General features: G+C 37.6%; 1 protein-coding gene and 1 long non-coding RNA gene across 4 annotated transcripts in view; one reads left to right on the forward strand and one right to left on the reverse strand.

Moving 5' to 3' along the window:
• LOC124183960 (histone demethylase UTY) overlaps window positions 1-15,605 on the reverse strand; it is a 57,184-nt gene that overhangs the window by 33,003 nt on the left and 8,576 nt on the right. Inside the window, exons 1-2 of one of the 3 annotated variants that reach the window (XM_046573189.1) lie at window positions 12,563-12,899; window positions 8,832-9,331 (exon numbers count right to left, since the gene is read on the reverse strand). The exons of 1 other annotated variant lie outside the window; for it this stretch is intronic. The gene's annotated coding sequence lies outside the window, so the exon portion shown is untranslated. Of the gene's footprint in view, window positions 1-8,831; window positions 9,332-12,450; window positions 12,900-15,605 lie in introns of those variants that run through there. One more of the 3 variants, XM_046573188.1, reaches the window with a different exon arrangement.
• LOC124183964 lies at window positions 6,100-8,688 on the forward strand. The gene is made up of 2 exons (XR_006871098.1): window positions 6,100-6,397; window positions 7,657-8,688. It is a non-coding gene; the product is annotated as an uncharacterized LOC124183964 (long non-coding RNA).

Here is a 15,605-nt window from a genome sequence, read left to right on the forward strand (position 1 = left end):
GAAGGCTCGCAGTTTTCTTCGACCGACCGACTACCTACTAAAACGAACCGTTTTACTTTCCATTCTGCTGGCACGGGTGTGTTGATCTTCTTCCATCCATTTATGTAATGAAAGTAAACCGATCATCAAGGACATGAATTTTGGGGAGAATTGACAGATTTCCAATTTACGCAAAAATCATAATCTGGAAAACTGTGTTTTTTTTTTTATTTTTATGATCTAAGAATCAAAATGACCCAACAAAAAGTCATGCAAGAATCTTTGGTGACCAGAATCAATTCATTGTGAATTCACCAATTTCTAGAAGATTAAAGTATACGAGTGCAGACAGAAAACGAGAGAAATTTACTTCGTAGGTGTGTATAATTCTACATTCTTAGATGATATTCTTCTGGCTTCTTTGTTCAAATGACATAACCGAATTGTTCAATAAGGAGTTCAACATTCGTTATAGCATTGATAATGAGAATTATAGAACACAATTACAGATTATTGTTATTGTTATAATCCCAAAAACACCCCAAATATGTATATAGTCAACTATAAGATTTATCGCTTCAATCGAAAGCCACGTGTACGGAAAAAAAATCACCTCAATTTGCTGATCAAATCATAACAATACTCAATTTAACATTACCACTTAGATAACATGTATAACAATTGGTATAATGATTATTGTTGTATTATTATTCTTGTTATGGTTATGCAAGATCTGTTTACCGGCCCATAATTCAAAAACGACTAACCAAACCAATCCCCCAAGTTTTATTTTTTTTCCAGAACCAGCTTGTACAGTCTTCCGATCCACGGTTTAAAGCTAAAGCTCTGTTGAAGCCTTTGGAAATATATTCGTGACTTGTATCAGCACCATATTACAACCAAACTCTCAACCCTTCAATGTCTTCAATATATCATCACTCTGCATCGATTGATTAACTGATTTATTTATGATTTTGGAAATGCAAAAACGAGAACTTTGAAAAACTTCTTCCTTCTATCAATTTATCCTATTTCGTTCAAATATTTACTGTTATTTTTATTTGAGGTTTTCAAAGTGAGAAAATTGTCAGTTGACGAGCAACGGTGTTTCACGACGGTACAGTTTTTATTTAAATTTTTTCACTTCACTAGCTCGTATAAAATTACGATACATACGACAAAAAAAAAATGCCTGATCCATCACTGATGCAGACGAGTAGAAAAACAATCGAAGAAGAAAGACCGATTAGAAATATAATGTCAAAGCTATAGACATTGAATTAAAAATTTTTTTTATTCCTGCACGTTATCGTTGATATTATTATCAATATAATTTTTCTCAATCAGGACCAATGAATGAAAAAAAAAAAAAAAAATAATAACTGACGTTAAAAACAGGAGAGAGAAAAGAACCGCGCCGACGAGTTATACGTGCGATTGAGAACCGTTTATGTTTGAAAACCTCTGTTGGTACAATCGAGACCGCGGGACCAGAATGGCTGGATAGAATTTTTGGGGACAGGGAACCAGAGAGTGAGATAGAGAGATAGAGAAGGAGAGAGAGAGAGTCTGAACCGGGTCAATACTCGTAACGTCCGTTCCTCTTTAAGACGTTGCGTCTCGTCTGCCGTGGCGGGTCGGAGGATCGAGGGTTGGGTTGATGTTGAGGGGCGGCATTCGGGGTTCGGCGTGACCCACGCACCCTGCAGGGGTTGCTGGCTGGCTGCCGAGCACTCGGTTCTACGCTACCAGCCTACGTGCTCCGAGGCACGTAAGCCAGACAGCAGTGCGGAGCCTACTCGGCGCATCAGCAGCGACGCCGGGTGGCGAATTCTGGCAACTCGGATTCCCAGGCCGGGAAAATTCGGGTTTTTACTGTGTTAGTTAGCACGCGAGGGGTTGAAAAACTTCAAATTTTATGCTATACACCGCTCGCCAAGTCCAGTTGTTAAATCATTTGAAATTTTTAATGTCACATGCATTAAATATTACCAATTTTTTTTACCTAACCTTGTAAGGTCATTTGAAATCAACTGAAATCTTTGAAACTGCACGACTCCCCAGAGTTCAAATAATACGAAATTTTGTTTGAAATCATCTGAAATGTTCAAAATCATATTAAGTCCCTGAGATCCGATAGTGAAGTCGTCCAAAATCATTGGAAATCTTCTTGAATCATATTGATCGAAATCATATTGAAATTACTCCAAATTTTACGCGAATTACTGTGAAATTTTTTTAAATACTGTAGTGAAATTATTTCAAACCATCTGGAATTCCTAAAACTCTATGTGAGGGCTTTGGATATCATCTGAAATTCTCATTTAAGATCATTTGAAATCATTTGAAATCGTCTCAAATCTATAAATTGTTTTTAAATCACCTGAAACGTGATCGTGATACTCGTACAACAGCCTTTGAACACCGTTACAACTGTAAGAAAATCTGATCCAAGTAAAACAATCGTTCTTGATTGTATACGTATGCAATATCAGTTGTTAATTTGAAATTTTCCGAGAATTGTTATATTAATTAACACGGTCCGTGATTAGTTCGTTACACTTTTTCACGACCGCTTCACGAGCGCAACGAAAAAGAGAAAAGAGAAACGGAAAGAAGATATTGAGGAATAAGTTGCCGGAAGGAGAAGACGCGTTGGCGTTCTTTCTTCTCGCCGTTTTCTTTCATTCGCCACCCCAAGCAATGCGCATTGAAAGATGCGCCAGGTGTTGTATTTTCGTTGTCCTACTATTGCTGCTGTTGCAGTGGAAAAGGTGCAACGGAAAGGTGGTTGAAAACTTGAAAATCGATGTAGAAAGAATTCGTGAAAAACGTATCGATGACAATGAAGGATTACCGAGAAGATCAGCAGTTTTTTCTTTCGTGTTCTTTTTTTCTACCCATTATAATGCTACTCCATGAATTATTGAATCTACGCTGCACGTTATACCGTTTTCGTTTCACGAAAAATTCATGATGGACCTGATCAAATTCCCCGCAATCTCATCGAATCTGACCCAATAATCTCGATCTGTATTTCGCACTTGGATGAATAAATCAGGGTGAAATTTTTTAAGCGCACGTGTGATCATCGCGGCGACCACTTTGAAAATACGATGATAGATCTGCGTTGACGGGTTCATTTTATAATGTAAATTAGCATACTTGGATTATTATTTTTTTTTTTTTTTGTTTTCATATACTTGTTACGAGATTATCAAAATTGCGAAATAAAAATTAATTTTTTACACTCATCTACCGTTAAAATGTCTCACAAAACTTCGATTACACAAGTATGAATGATCCCTTTGCATCATAAATTATATATTGCTTACACTAAATCGAAATAAACTCTCTGAACGCATCGATGGGGTGAAAAAAAAAAGCAAAAAACTTTCCTCACTAATCGTAAGTAAGATACAATTGGACAGGGTAGTTCTAATTTCGTTATACAATGAAAAGCAAAAATAACAAAAACACAGGAAAAACATAGAAACCGAGTTGAATAAAAAAAAAAAAAAAAATCCCCACTGGTGTCGAAAGTGCATTTTTATTTTATTTTTTTTTTCTTTCCGATTCGTTTAGTATTTTCGAAAAAGTAACTAGAATCGACGGAAATAAATTAAATGAATCTATCAAGTTGTGCAGTGTTACGAATAATGCTGAATTATATGCGCAGCGATTGCAATCGAGTCTCGCTAATACAGTCTGGCTCTAGAAGCAATCTCTCTTTCTCTCTCTCTTTTGTAACAATACACAATAGATGAAGAGAGAGAGAGAGAGAGAGAGAGAGAGGGAGAGTGAAATCTCCCCCTTCTAATCACCGCCCGCTTGCCTGCGCATATTGCAGAAGAGTTCGGTTCGTCACGATGATGCAGCATGGTAGGTACAGAAAAAAGGAGAAGGTGAAGGGGGAGAAGATTTAGGGGAAGGGCCATGCAAAGGGTAAGGTTGTGTGTGCATAGGGCGTTTATATCGCACTGCTGCTGCTGCTGCTGCTGCTGCTGCTGCTGCATGTGGGATAGAAAGAGAAGAATAGAGCAAAGGAGATGAGCGTGTGAAAAAAAAAAAAAAACGAATTGAAAAAGGGTTGAAGCGAGGAGAGGAGAGAGACTAACCCCTGAGGGGTTATAAAATCATTGTTCGATTCGCTATTCCCTGTACTGCATAATATGTTCTCATATTCGGTATGTGTTAGTTAACCTGCAATATTCTAAGCTACAGCATAGCCCCTGTTTCATTTGTTGAAAGGGAACTTTGGTCAATTCAAGGAAAAAACAAAAACAAAAAAACATTGAGCAATGAAGAGAGAATTTTACTCGAAATAAATAAAATTTTCTCTTAACATTATTCAAATTACACGGCAGAGAACACAAGTGAAATATACACTGTACGGGTATTTTGAATTTTTCATTCTTCGAAAAATACTTTCTTTCTTTTTCTTTTCTTTTTTTCGTTCCTAGTGGATTATTTTCAACATAACAAACAAACGAACAAAAAAAAATAACAACGAAAGAAAGTAATCATTTATTTTGTTCGGTCAAAACAAAAAAACACTTATTCAACGTCGTGTATGATGTGCTTTTTTGTTTTTTAATTTGACCTTTCAAGTTAGTGAAATTTATGAAATCCCAACTTCAAGGAGGACAAAAAAAAAAAAAAAACACCGATAACCATAAAAGAACAAAAAAATAAATACTTATAATGGTATATGACTGAACAAATAAACGATTCTAACTGTCAAGCAGAAAAAATGTACAGGTAGTTTGGTGCTCGAAAAGGAAATGTAAGAAATATCAGAAGTAAAAGAAGAAGAAGAAGAAGCATAAAAAGAGATGTAATATCCCACTGGACTTGGGTTTCACTTCCCCTCTCTCCTTTTTCCACTCCTTAACTGACCCTTTGAAGTGGCTTTATACATATACGTATACGTATATGTATTGTACAGAGGAAAAGAGCGAAGGGAAGTTTTAGTGGGTTGTATTTTCTCTGGTTTTTACTTCATTTTATTTTCATTCATTTTCTTCGTTTTTTTTTTTTTTTTTTTTTTTTTTGCTTACTGCTTTTTCGTGTGGGCGTGTGTGAAAAGGGCCCAAAGGCCCTCGACTGACCCTGAAAGTTCAACAGCCCTGTATAGTGATATACCGAGTGTTGTGCGTGCCTCCCAAACGGTCTCCACATAAGGCACTCCGTGCCAATTCTAGAGAGTAGAGTCTAGAATTCTACACAGACTAAATTTTTTTACCTTAAATTTTCCGAGTAATTGTGTCACATAAGTGAGATATTAAACTCCCTGAATTTAACAATTTTGCAACGGGCATCCCCGGAATTGGTAAATCATTTCCAAGTTCGAGTGTCAGTTCTGAATTCGTTCCCAAATCGACAAGGCAAAATTTGCATGCAACGACTGTCTAGATCAGTCATAGCGCATCTCCGCGCATGCGTTTTGCTTCTGGCGTCCGACGATACGAGCGTCAGCGGTGCTCAATCACGTGCTGCGCGTAGCCGCTAATTTCAGCTTTGTAGGTGTACGTGGACTTCGATATTTGGATATACATACGGGGACAATCTCTTGAAACTTGAAAATCAACCGCGCACGCTCGAGTTTTATCGGCTGTTCGTGCAGACTGGCCATCCCGAGTTTTCAACTGTCAAACTGTTTCTGGCGGCGATGTAGTTGACACGAATTTTCGAGGTTAGAATCTCAAATAATTGAGCTAGTGACTCGGAAAGGTTTGATAAGCATTTGTTATTGGGTCGGAAAGTTGATTCTTCAAAGAACGGTCGGAATTTAATGCTTACGCTCTTTGAAAATTCCAACGTACACATTTTGCGTACGTTGGCCAGCCTGCATCGCAGACAAAAATATCGCCGCGGGAAGCTTTCGCCAACCAATGGAGACTGAATTATTTGGCGCATGCGCGGTTGATTTTCAAGTTTCAAGTTATCGTCCCGGTATATACATACGTCAACGTCGAGATCGCGGTTCACACAACTTCTATTTAAAATTTCTTGGTTTCCAAAGACTTTACATATACGTATGTTATAACCTCTGTGTGCACGGATGTTTACGGAGAGGTTCGTTCGCTTATGCATGCCTACATGCACGCTGTGCGTACATATATGCGCAAGGCGTACAAGATCTGTTATATGCGTCCCCATACACATGCATCAAACTGCAAGTTGTGAAATACCAAGGTTTCTCCTCCTCCGCTTCTCCGCTCCGCCATTCCTTTTTCCTCTCCTCCTCCTCAACCTCATCTTCAACGGAGGAGGAAGGAAGCGGAGAGGCACCGTTACTCGTAATACCCTGCAAGTCTTCTGATGCGCAACCGACTTGCTGGCTAGCTGTACGCAAGCCGCCGTCTTGCAAGCATCTCGCATTGTCGTATTTCTCATCTATTATTATCCGTAATACGTACGTACCCACCCACACACATTCTAACACACTTGCACGATATTTCGTACACATACGTATGTCTTGTTATTGCAGAATGCATCTATAAACTATAGGTATGTTTTAGGATACGTAGAAAGTTTTTAGATAAATTTTCAGACACGTCGATTATTATTGTTATTGTTGTTGTCGTTATCATCATAATTATCATCATCGTCGCCGGTGTCATTGTTATTATTATTCTCATTATTATCGATCTATACTGTAACCCAAACTGGACTCTTCGCGTAGAGTTTATTCATTTCACGTCTGGTTTCTTAGTTTCGCAAAATCAAAACTGAAATTGGAACATTTTTATCAGTTTTTCAGGGTACCAATTTCGTCAAGTTATTTCAACGGTTCAATTATTCGACACATATTAATATATATGCACACATATTTGCGATCTTTGAGTATGAAATTTAGCAATTATTCACGATTGGGAACCGCGATTTTTCAATTCTGCAATTTTACAGTACATAATTTCGTCGATTAATTTTTCACAATTCGTCTTTTATTCCGTCTTCGGAGCACCATTTGGCAAAACATGTTTTCTGCAGTTGCTTGTTATCACGTCGTTTATATATATATATATGTACATACACATAAACATGTATGCAAACACGATATATTGCGGGTTGCAGCTGCACGTATGGCAGATATGCAGAAATTGACGTCGGACGAAAATATAACGTAAATGCGCTTTTCTTCGTCGCTAATATTAAACGATATTACAACGCGCATGCAGATATGGCATTAACATTATCATTATATGCCGGAGTTTATACTTGAAATTGAACATAAAGAAAAAGAAAGTAACAGAAGAAAATAAACTAATCGTGAGAGTCAAAAAAAAAATCGACAATTATCCTTTTGGGATATGTACTTTGACGGGACATTTTCTCGTCCATTAGTATTAGCATTTTTCAGTTGTTTTAATTTTTTATCAGTGTGTTCTAGTTATGTATTATATGGGGCATTCCACGCCCACTCAACCAACGGCGGACCCTCACCGTTACTGATTTTGTTCAAATTTTTTTTATGCAATTGTGCCAACTCGAAAACAGTACCTCGAATTTTTACCGAGTATTTTGAGTGATTTTGTTTTACTTTCGATTATCGAAAACCGACGTGCCTTTGGCCGTAATTTAAAAAACTTAATACACTCAACGTTGGTTGAGTTGGTGTAGAATGCCCCGTATGCATATCTATAATATACATATAGTTGGAATTTTATGTAGGTGAAGAAACGAAAGACGAGAAAAGAAGAGGGGAAGAGAGCACACCTGATAAGAGCAACGGATACGCGTTGCAAGACAGGTACTTGCAACTATCAACTGCTAGCTTCAGAGCGTACGTAGCTCTCGCTTTCACAGCGATTCTGCGCAATGCTGCCGTATTTATACTCTACATACTTCCTCTCAATAAAATATTTACAACGTGGCGTGGAGCGATGATACTATATACATTTTAAGGAAAGAGAAAAAGACCGTTTAAAAAATCTCCAGCAGTGTTATTCGTACCAATGACATTGAACATAAATGAAACAACACTTCTACTGTGTGATAGAAATTATTCTGAGCAAATTCGTATGCTGCAAGCTCCCAAGATATATCAGCAATTTGAGAAAAGGTTTTACGATTAGTCGTTAGAAATTTTTCAACTCTGGTGCTTTTGATCAGATTTTAATGGTTTTGAACTTTTTTGATCACTATGTAGAGGCCTCCAGAGATTTCCTGAACAAAATTTTGTATAGTCACTTCCAGAGTGGATGAAAATATATTTTTGTACGCACCGTGGAGAAAATATTCGTTATAAATTACACTTGTGCGTTATAACTAGGTCATAATGCAAAATTTCTTTATTGTTTGTCGGACAATTTAGGTATTTGATAAGCTAGAAAAATGAGCTCAAAAACATAAGAATCGAATGAAAAACGCCCAAGTTTGACCATTTTCAACGTTATAATCGTAAACCATTTTCTCAAATTGTCAATTATATTTGTTCATATCAATTGAATTCGCTTTAAATCATTTCTATCGCATATGAGGGATGTTGTTTTATTCGTTTTCACAATCACTGGCATAAACAAAAATGCTGGAAATATTTATAACAGTTTTTCCTTTTCTCCAACATTTAATTTAGATGTAATATATTCATCAGAAAAATTCTCGTTAATGCTGATACGAGCGAGGGAAATTTCCTTGTTCATAAATATAAAGACAGCGTATTGTGGCAGGAATGAGGAAAAAAATAAACACCTGTAAAAGCGATTCTTCCGCTCTTTTGATCCCCCCCTCCAGTTATGAATACCTATTTTATCATCCTTTTTCTTATCTCACGCGCACTCGCGCACGCAAAAGCGGGAGCGAGCCGTCGACGCAAGCATACGGAAATGATGTCGCTTTCCACTCACCATTTAAAAACCGTTCAAGGTCCCAGCAGCAGTGGCAGCAGCAGATATATCAGAGCATCCGTGGAGCATGGCAGCGGATACACGAAAAACAAACTGATAGACAGAGTGCGTTGACACCGAACAATACAAGAGATGCGACACAGTATTTGAGTACCGGCATAAATGCCACGTAATGCACACAGATTTATTGTTATATGTATGTCGAGTGTATATTTGCCACGAATCAAATTACCTATCACTGGCTCTGCACTATGATAGAAATCACCCTCTGAGAAGCATCGCTTACAATATTATCCCGCAGTCTTTCTATAATCGATATATTATTGCGGATTTTAAAATAATTTCGGATCACTTCATTTTTAGTGCAATATCCTTAATGCAATAATTACGTATTTGGTTTGATAATTACGTATTTACGTATACCGAAACTTTTGCTCCTTTCAAATCGCTGACGAAAAGCTCTGCGGCTATTCACGAAACTCAAACATCAATCTTCACCACTGAAAATAAATAAGAAACACTCGATCTGTTATTATATATTGTTCTTCATTCATCATGTGTTGTATTTTAAACGCAGGGAATAAGAACACGACGCTCGAGCTCTTACGTGAGAAAGAGAATGAGAAAGAGAAGCAGAAAGATTTTTCACTCACTGATTCGCACCCGCGAAGAATAAATACGTTAATAAATTAATAAAAGATCACCCCAGATAACCTTGCCAACCCACCGGAAATTAAAATTGAAACAACAAAAAAAAACATCCAAAACTACGCTTATAATTCTTGAAGAAATGAATATTACTGCGATACAAATCTGTTCAACACTTGTTTCGTATAACAATTATTATCGTACGCTTTGAAAGAAGACCAGAAACGAAAACAAAAATTTTCAACTGCTCGACGTATTCAATAACTTTTTGAAAATCGAACAGACACATAGAGACAACAGGAATGTGATCTTGTTATCGATTTTATTATATCGTTGCCACTGTTATTCCAATTAATCAACAGAGTTTATTTTTGTTTCGTTGTGATTATTCAAGTCTGATATTTTCCTGTTCTCATTTCGCAATACCTGCTTGCCGCGGTTTCTGTTTTCAATTCTTATTTGTCAAAACACTCTGTTTTTTATTTCGTTCTAGTTCATCCTCATTTGTCATCAATTTCTTTCTGCCTTGTTCTGAATTTTCAACGGTTTCTTTTAGTTTCATTCTCGACTTTTTAATTGTGTTTTTGCATCGTTCTTACTTTTCAACACCGACACGTTTGTTTCGTCCCGATAATTCAACGGTTCCTATCTGTTTTGGTCTTATGTTTCGCACCGACCACATCACCACCATTACAGGAAGTTCGAAAATAAATAATAATAATAATGATCTGCGAACGACGATCGGCTGCAACGACTTTGTACCATAATATTGCTTGTACCATCGGTTAAAAAACAAAAAACGACTGATTCAAAAGCTGCGAGAAAGGCAAGATTTAAAATCTTCACGTTCACAAGACAAGCGAGTAAGAATCTAAGGTGTGACGCGAGGCGAAGCGAAGAAGTAACGCTATAGCGAAAGCACCGTGAACAACTCCCGCTCGATTCATTAAACTAGAGAGTGTAACTAGTGGTGGTAGCATTGAGGCAAAAGTTGGTTTGTCTAAACTCAGGAAACATTGACTCAGCCCGAAGCGTCTCGTCCGTATGTATAAATATATATATTTCCATGTCCTCTTCTCTCTCCATTTCTTATTCTCTCTTTCTGCGTTCGCTTTCCGGCTTTGTATTTATGGAACTTAAGGCACGGAGTGCAGAGTGCAGTGCACGCAGCGCGCGAGTCTGTCAGTTGCGTTCCAAACTCGCTCGCTCAACGGCCGACGCAACGCAAACGCAACGCGACGCAGCGCAGCGCGACAACACGAAAACACTGAATGAGGAACTGAACGGCAACAGCCAGTCAATTCTCGATTTTGTAAGCGCTGCATCATGGAACAGACGGCGGAAGAAGAGGCATCGTGACGATTTTAGGTGCAGGCAATTCGATATCAACGGACTCTGCGCTACGGTCCGCGATATTCTTCGAGTTTGGATCATCTGATTACATGATATTTAGGCTGAATTATTCTCCAATCCCAATTTCCTATGTCCCCTTTTCAATTCTGGATTTTACGAATTTTGGCCGGATTCGAATATGGAATATTATCCAATCTTCGGTACAGAATATATTATTTTTCAACCTTGGATAGAGAATGTTTTCCAATTTTTAGTATATCAAAATTTCCTCCAAACGTAGTAATAAAATATTTTTCAACCTTAGATTGGTAATATTCTTTGATTTTTAGTCCGACAGAACATCCTCCAGCTCGAAGAATAGAATATTTTCAAGGTTGACTTCGGAAGATTTAGCGTGATTCAACGTCGGAATTCTCCAATCTTAAACGAGGCTTCTTTCGCTAATCTCGAAGTCGAAATATTCTCCAACCTTCAATTTGTAATATCCATCATATTCCTGAATTCACAACAATTCTACTTCAATGTGTACTTAACGAAAAATAATCACTCTGAATCTCTGCTACAACCTTCAATTACACTCTGGCGATGTTAATTATTTTTTTTAGCCAGCTCCTATCTTCTTCTCTTGTCTTCACGTCTCCCTCGTTCCTATTTCGTTATCTTATCTTTGTTAACAATTCGACGGTGCGAGCGTCATGTCTGTGCGTTATACGAGTGAGATCAATACATACGTACGTACGCAACGGTTATGTATATAAATGAGTACATAATTTTGCGCGTAGTGTTGAAAACGTAATTGGCCACGCAACTATACACTAAAATAATCAATTCACGAAAAAGAGGACCGGTACCGTATCCGATCTTAATTATTATACCTATTAAAAAAAAGCGTAGCAGCGGGACTCGACAAAAAAAATCAAATAAAAATAACAGCACGCGGTATAGGAAACGAAGCACTCCACCACTACCCACCAGCTACTACTTCTACTACTATAGTCACTCCACGATGCACACTGCGCGTCTCGTAGCCCAGTGCACAAAGAGGAGTGACCACGAACTGATTATGCGACGATGATGATGACACGAAATTACGAAAACAGCGTATTTGTTATTATTTTTGTTTTTCTTCAACTATCGACAGAGTTTTCGATTGCAGCTTCGAGTTTGACGCTTATAATATGCAGTTTTGTACTGTTGCATGCATATGAAAAATTACCCGATGACCATATTTAACTTTAAATCATCATTGAATAAACCGTAGCGTCGGATATATAAAGAATTATACTCGTATAATGATAAAATGCATATCAATTATCAACGATACTCAACACATGTGTCAAAGCAGTGTTTGTTTACTATGAGATAATCATTATTATTATTATCATTGATATTCAGTACACACAATTTACGAGGCGTTAAGACATTTTTTAAATTTTCGTTTTCTTTTTATCCGGCGATCGTCCATTTAAAACACTTCCCCCTATATATCTCTCCACGCTTTCCCAATTCTCATTCTCTCTCTCCCTCTCTTTCTCTCCTCTGCGTATATTATTTATTAAGCATTATTTACGATCTTTAACGCTACCAATATTATAGCATGATACGTGTATACACATACTTTTCTATGCAACTAGATGAATCTTAATTATGTACGCACGATACATAACGTTACATTTCACGACTTTTTTTTTATATTGTTATTTATTTAATCGTACACAATATATACGTACACAGATGTATGTAAATAAGAATCAGCAGTTTTTATTTTTCATTTTTTATTTTTGCCGTTTGCGAACATACAATCTTCGTCAGCTTTTCATTTCAACTAAATTTTATTATATCGTTACTATTATTATTTTTGTTGATGTTACTACGATGATGATGATGATTATGATTATTATTACTGATACAATAAACTACTGGCAGTGTAAGAGCGAGACTGCTCTCCTCCTCCGACGAAGGCACTCGCACAACTGAGTGAACTGAGGTAACGGGCAGAAAGTGTGCGGTGGGACGCTGACACCAGTGGCTGGCTGGTGGAGCGAGCGCGCGCGACTCGCAGCCGACTCGCTCGCTCCCCATTTTCAAGCGAAGCCAAGCCAAACGGACGGGCAGACAGGCAGCGGCGCAGCGGTACGTGATCTGTACTAAGGAGAGAGGAAGAGGGGAATTTGGGATGCGGGGGGGAGCGAAGAAGCGCTGCGCGTGGAGGGACGGAATTGACGGGAGAAGGGCGAAATAAGAAGTGGGGGGGGGGGGGGGGGGGGGGGAATTCGAGGGCCCGCGTAGGGCGCTGGATGCCTGCCTGCAGCGGTGACCGACCCGCTAAACACATACGACGAGGATACGACCCGTTTTATGGATATACGCCGCTAGCTCTGAGGATACGACGCGACGACGAGCCTATATTACCGGTTACGCGCATGCGCGTTGCCTTTGTTTCGTACCGCTCAGACGTGACTTCACCTTTGCTCGACTGACGCGCGCTGACTCTCCTCGCTAATGGCGTGCCGATGGTTGACCTCTCTATGAGGCGAATTTTTTTTGATTTGTATTCTTCTTTTTTTTTTACCGAATAATCAAATTCTAAATTGCACTAGCTGCGTAATTCAATGTTGTATATACATGTTTTTTTTTCGTTTTTTCTTTTCAAATTCGGCCAAGTAACTATGTTAGAAGCTTTGAATTTTGCCAATGTATACACAGTAAAACGCACAGAAGAAAGAATACTTGAAAAATTTGAAACAAAGCAACAAACATTGAAAGCTTATATCATACCTGTGCGCTGAATTCAAGTGAAAATTCCGTGTGAAAGTTTGAAATGGTCGAAACAATATCTTCAAGGCTTCTGAATTTGACAAAAATTTGAAAGAGCTTGACTTGATCTTTTAACCAAATTTTTATTAAAGTAAGCACATGATCGTGACTCTTTAGTGATCAAGTACATAATATGATCTTCATGAAATCTTCATCGTTTACATTCGGTTGCCATCGTCGCTGAAAAACCCTCTACAAAGCTACCCTCAGAAAAGGGCGGAAGAAGGGACGAGTGAAATACGAGAAGGCACATGGAAGTGTGTTTTCTTTGGATCGTAGGACGACGGTCGGAACCCACCTTTTCTAGGTTGTTTGCACGTGGGATTCTATTGCCTCAGAATACACCTCTGAGCTGCATTATCAGTTCTGAATATATCGATTTTTGGATTTCGATTTTCAACGGATCCGTTTCTCGTTCTTTCTTCAGATGCACAGTTTTTATTCGTTTATTAGTACCTGTTTTTACTTTTCTCGATCAATGTTTGTTGATTTTTTTTTTTTTTACTTCTGCTTTTTCTTCTAATTTTTTCCTGGTTTTTGATTCTTGACCTCTCGTAACAACTTTAAAGCAACTTTGATACACAACAATGTTTATTGTCGGAATTCTTCCATCTTTACTTCAGGAATCCTTGTCAAATCATATAATTTCTCGACATTCCATATATGTGAACTATACCTATACTGATGTACTGTATACTGGCCATTTCCTGTTGTAATTTATTTTATTATTGACTTTTGGTATCCAGATCTAGACCTACGTATATATATATAAGTATGCACCAATAATAATAGTATATAAGACATTATATACTAAATTCTGTACAAACTATTGTACATCATATAATACACGTATATACCAGAGCCAACGAATAAGAAACGATAGAGCGTGGATGCAAAAAAAAAAATTACACGTGTACAAAGAATTTTCCCTTTTTGTCTCTCTTCTGTTTCCCTCTTCCGTCTTCTTGAACTTAATCCTGCAGGTATACGTTTTCCTTTACAATTTTGTTTTCTCCCGTCTTTGAACGTAGGCTTCGGAACACTCAATAATTTGTGAAAAGGAAGAATTTCTTTTTATGTTGCTGTGATTGTTTACCATTATTATTATTTCAATGTTTATTTTTTTTTCGTTGCTTCTTTCTTCTCTATTATTCCGTCAACCATACAACCGGTATACCTAGGTAAGTATCTAGGAATATACCTGTACCCTGAATGGAAGTTCGAGCTGCATCGCTTGCACATGTGTTGCAGCTGACCCGCTGCAGTCTTTTTACTCCCTTGTATTGTAGCTTAATCTTGAATCTTGTGTACCACTATCTATAAGTATACAATAAATGATTCTACCAGAGTATAATGTTAGTATATAAGTTGCTTCTATATATATTCGCAGAAGAGGAATACTTATGAGTAGAAGAAATATTTTTTTTACTCTGAATTTCATGATGCGAGATTTTTTTTAAGATTTCGGAGTTGATCTTTTAATTTATTTACTTATATCGACATGTTGTGTCGAAAATTCGTAACTTTCAAAATATACTATAATAAAACATGCGCGCGCATGTGTGTGTGTGCGTGTGTGTGTGTCCGTGTCATACTAATTGTTCCGGATAAGGGGAATATTATTTTATTTACGCTTGAACAAGGTGCAAACGATAATTTCACACGATCTAAAACTCTTGTATACTTCGAAACGATATTTTTGTACGGCAAGAACTAAAACGAAAATAACAGGAACATATTGCTCCAGTTTGAAACAGTTTAATATAGGTATACGAAAGGCCAATGAAATCGAAATGCGAGATGCCAAGTGCGCTGCACGTATGCAACAGACGAAGAACGAAACAACGAATGAATGTACATACATAGCGGACGTTAGTATTATTATTATTATTATTATTATTATTTATCATGGTGATATTAGTGCAGCAGCATCAGCAACATCAGCAGCATCAGGTG

This window comes from Neodiprion fabricii, chromosome 5, assembly GCF_021155785.1.
Source record: "Neodiprion fabricii isolate iyNeoFabr1 chromosome 5, iyNeoFabr1.1, whole genome shotgun sequence".
Classification (NCBI taxonomy): domain Eukaryota; kingdom Metazoa; phylum Arthropoda; class Insecta; order Hymenoptera; family Diprionidae; genus Neodiprion; species Neodiprion fabricii.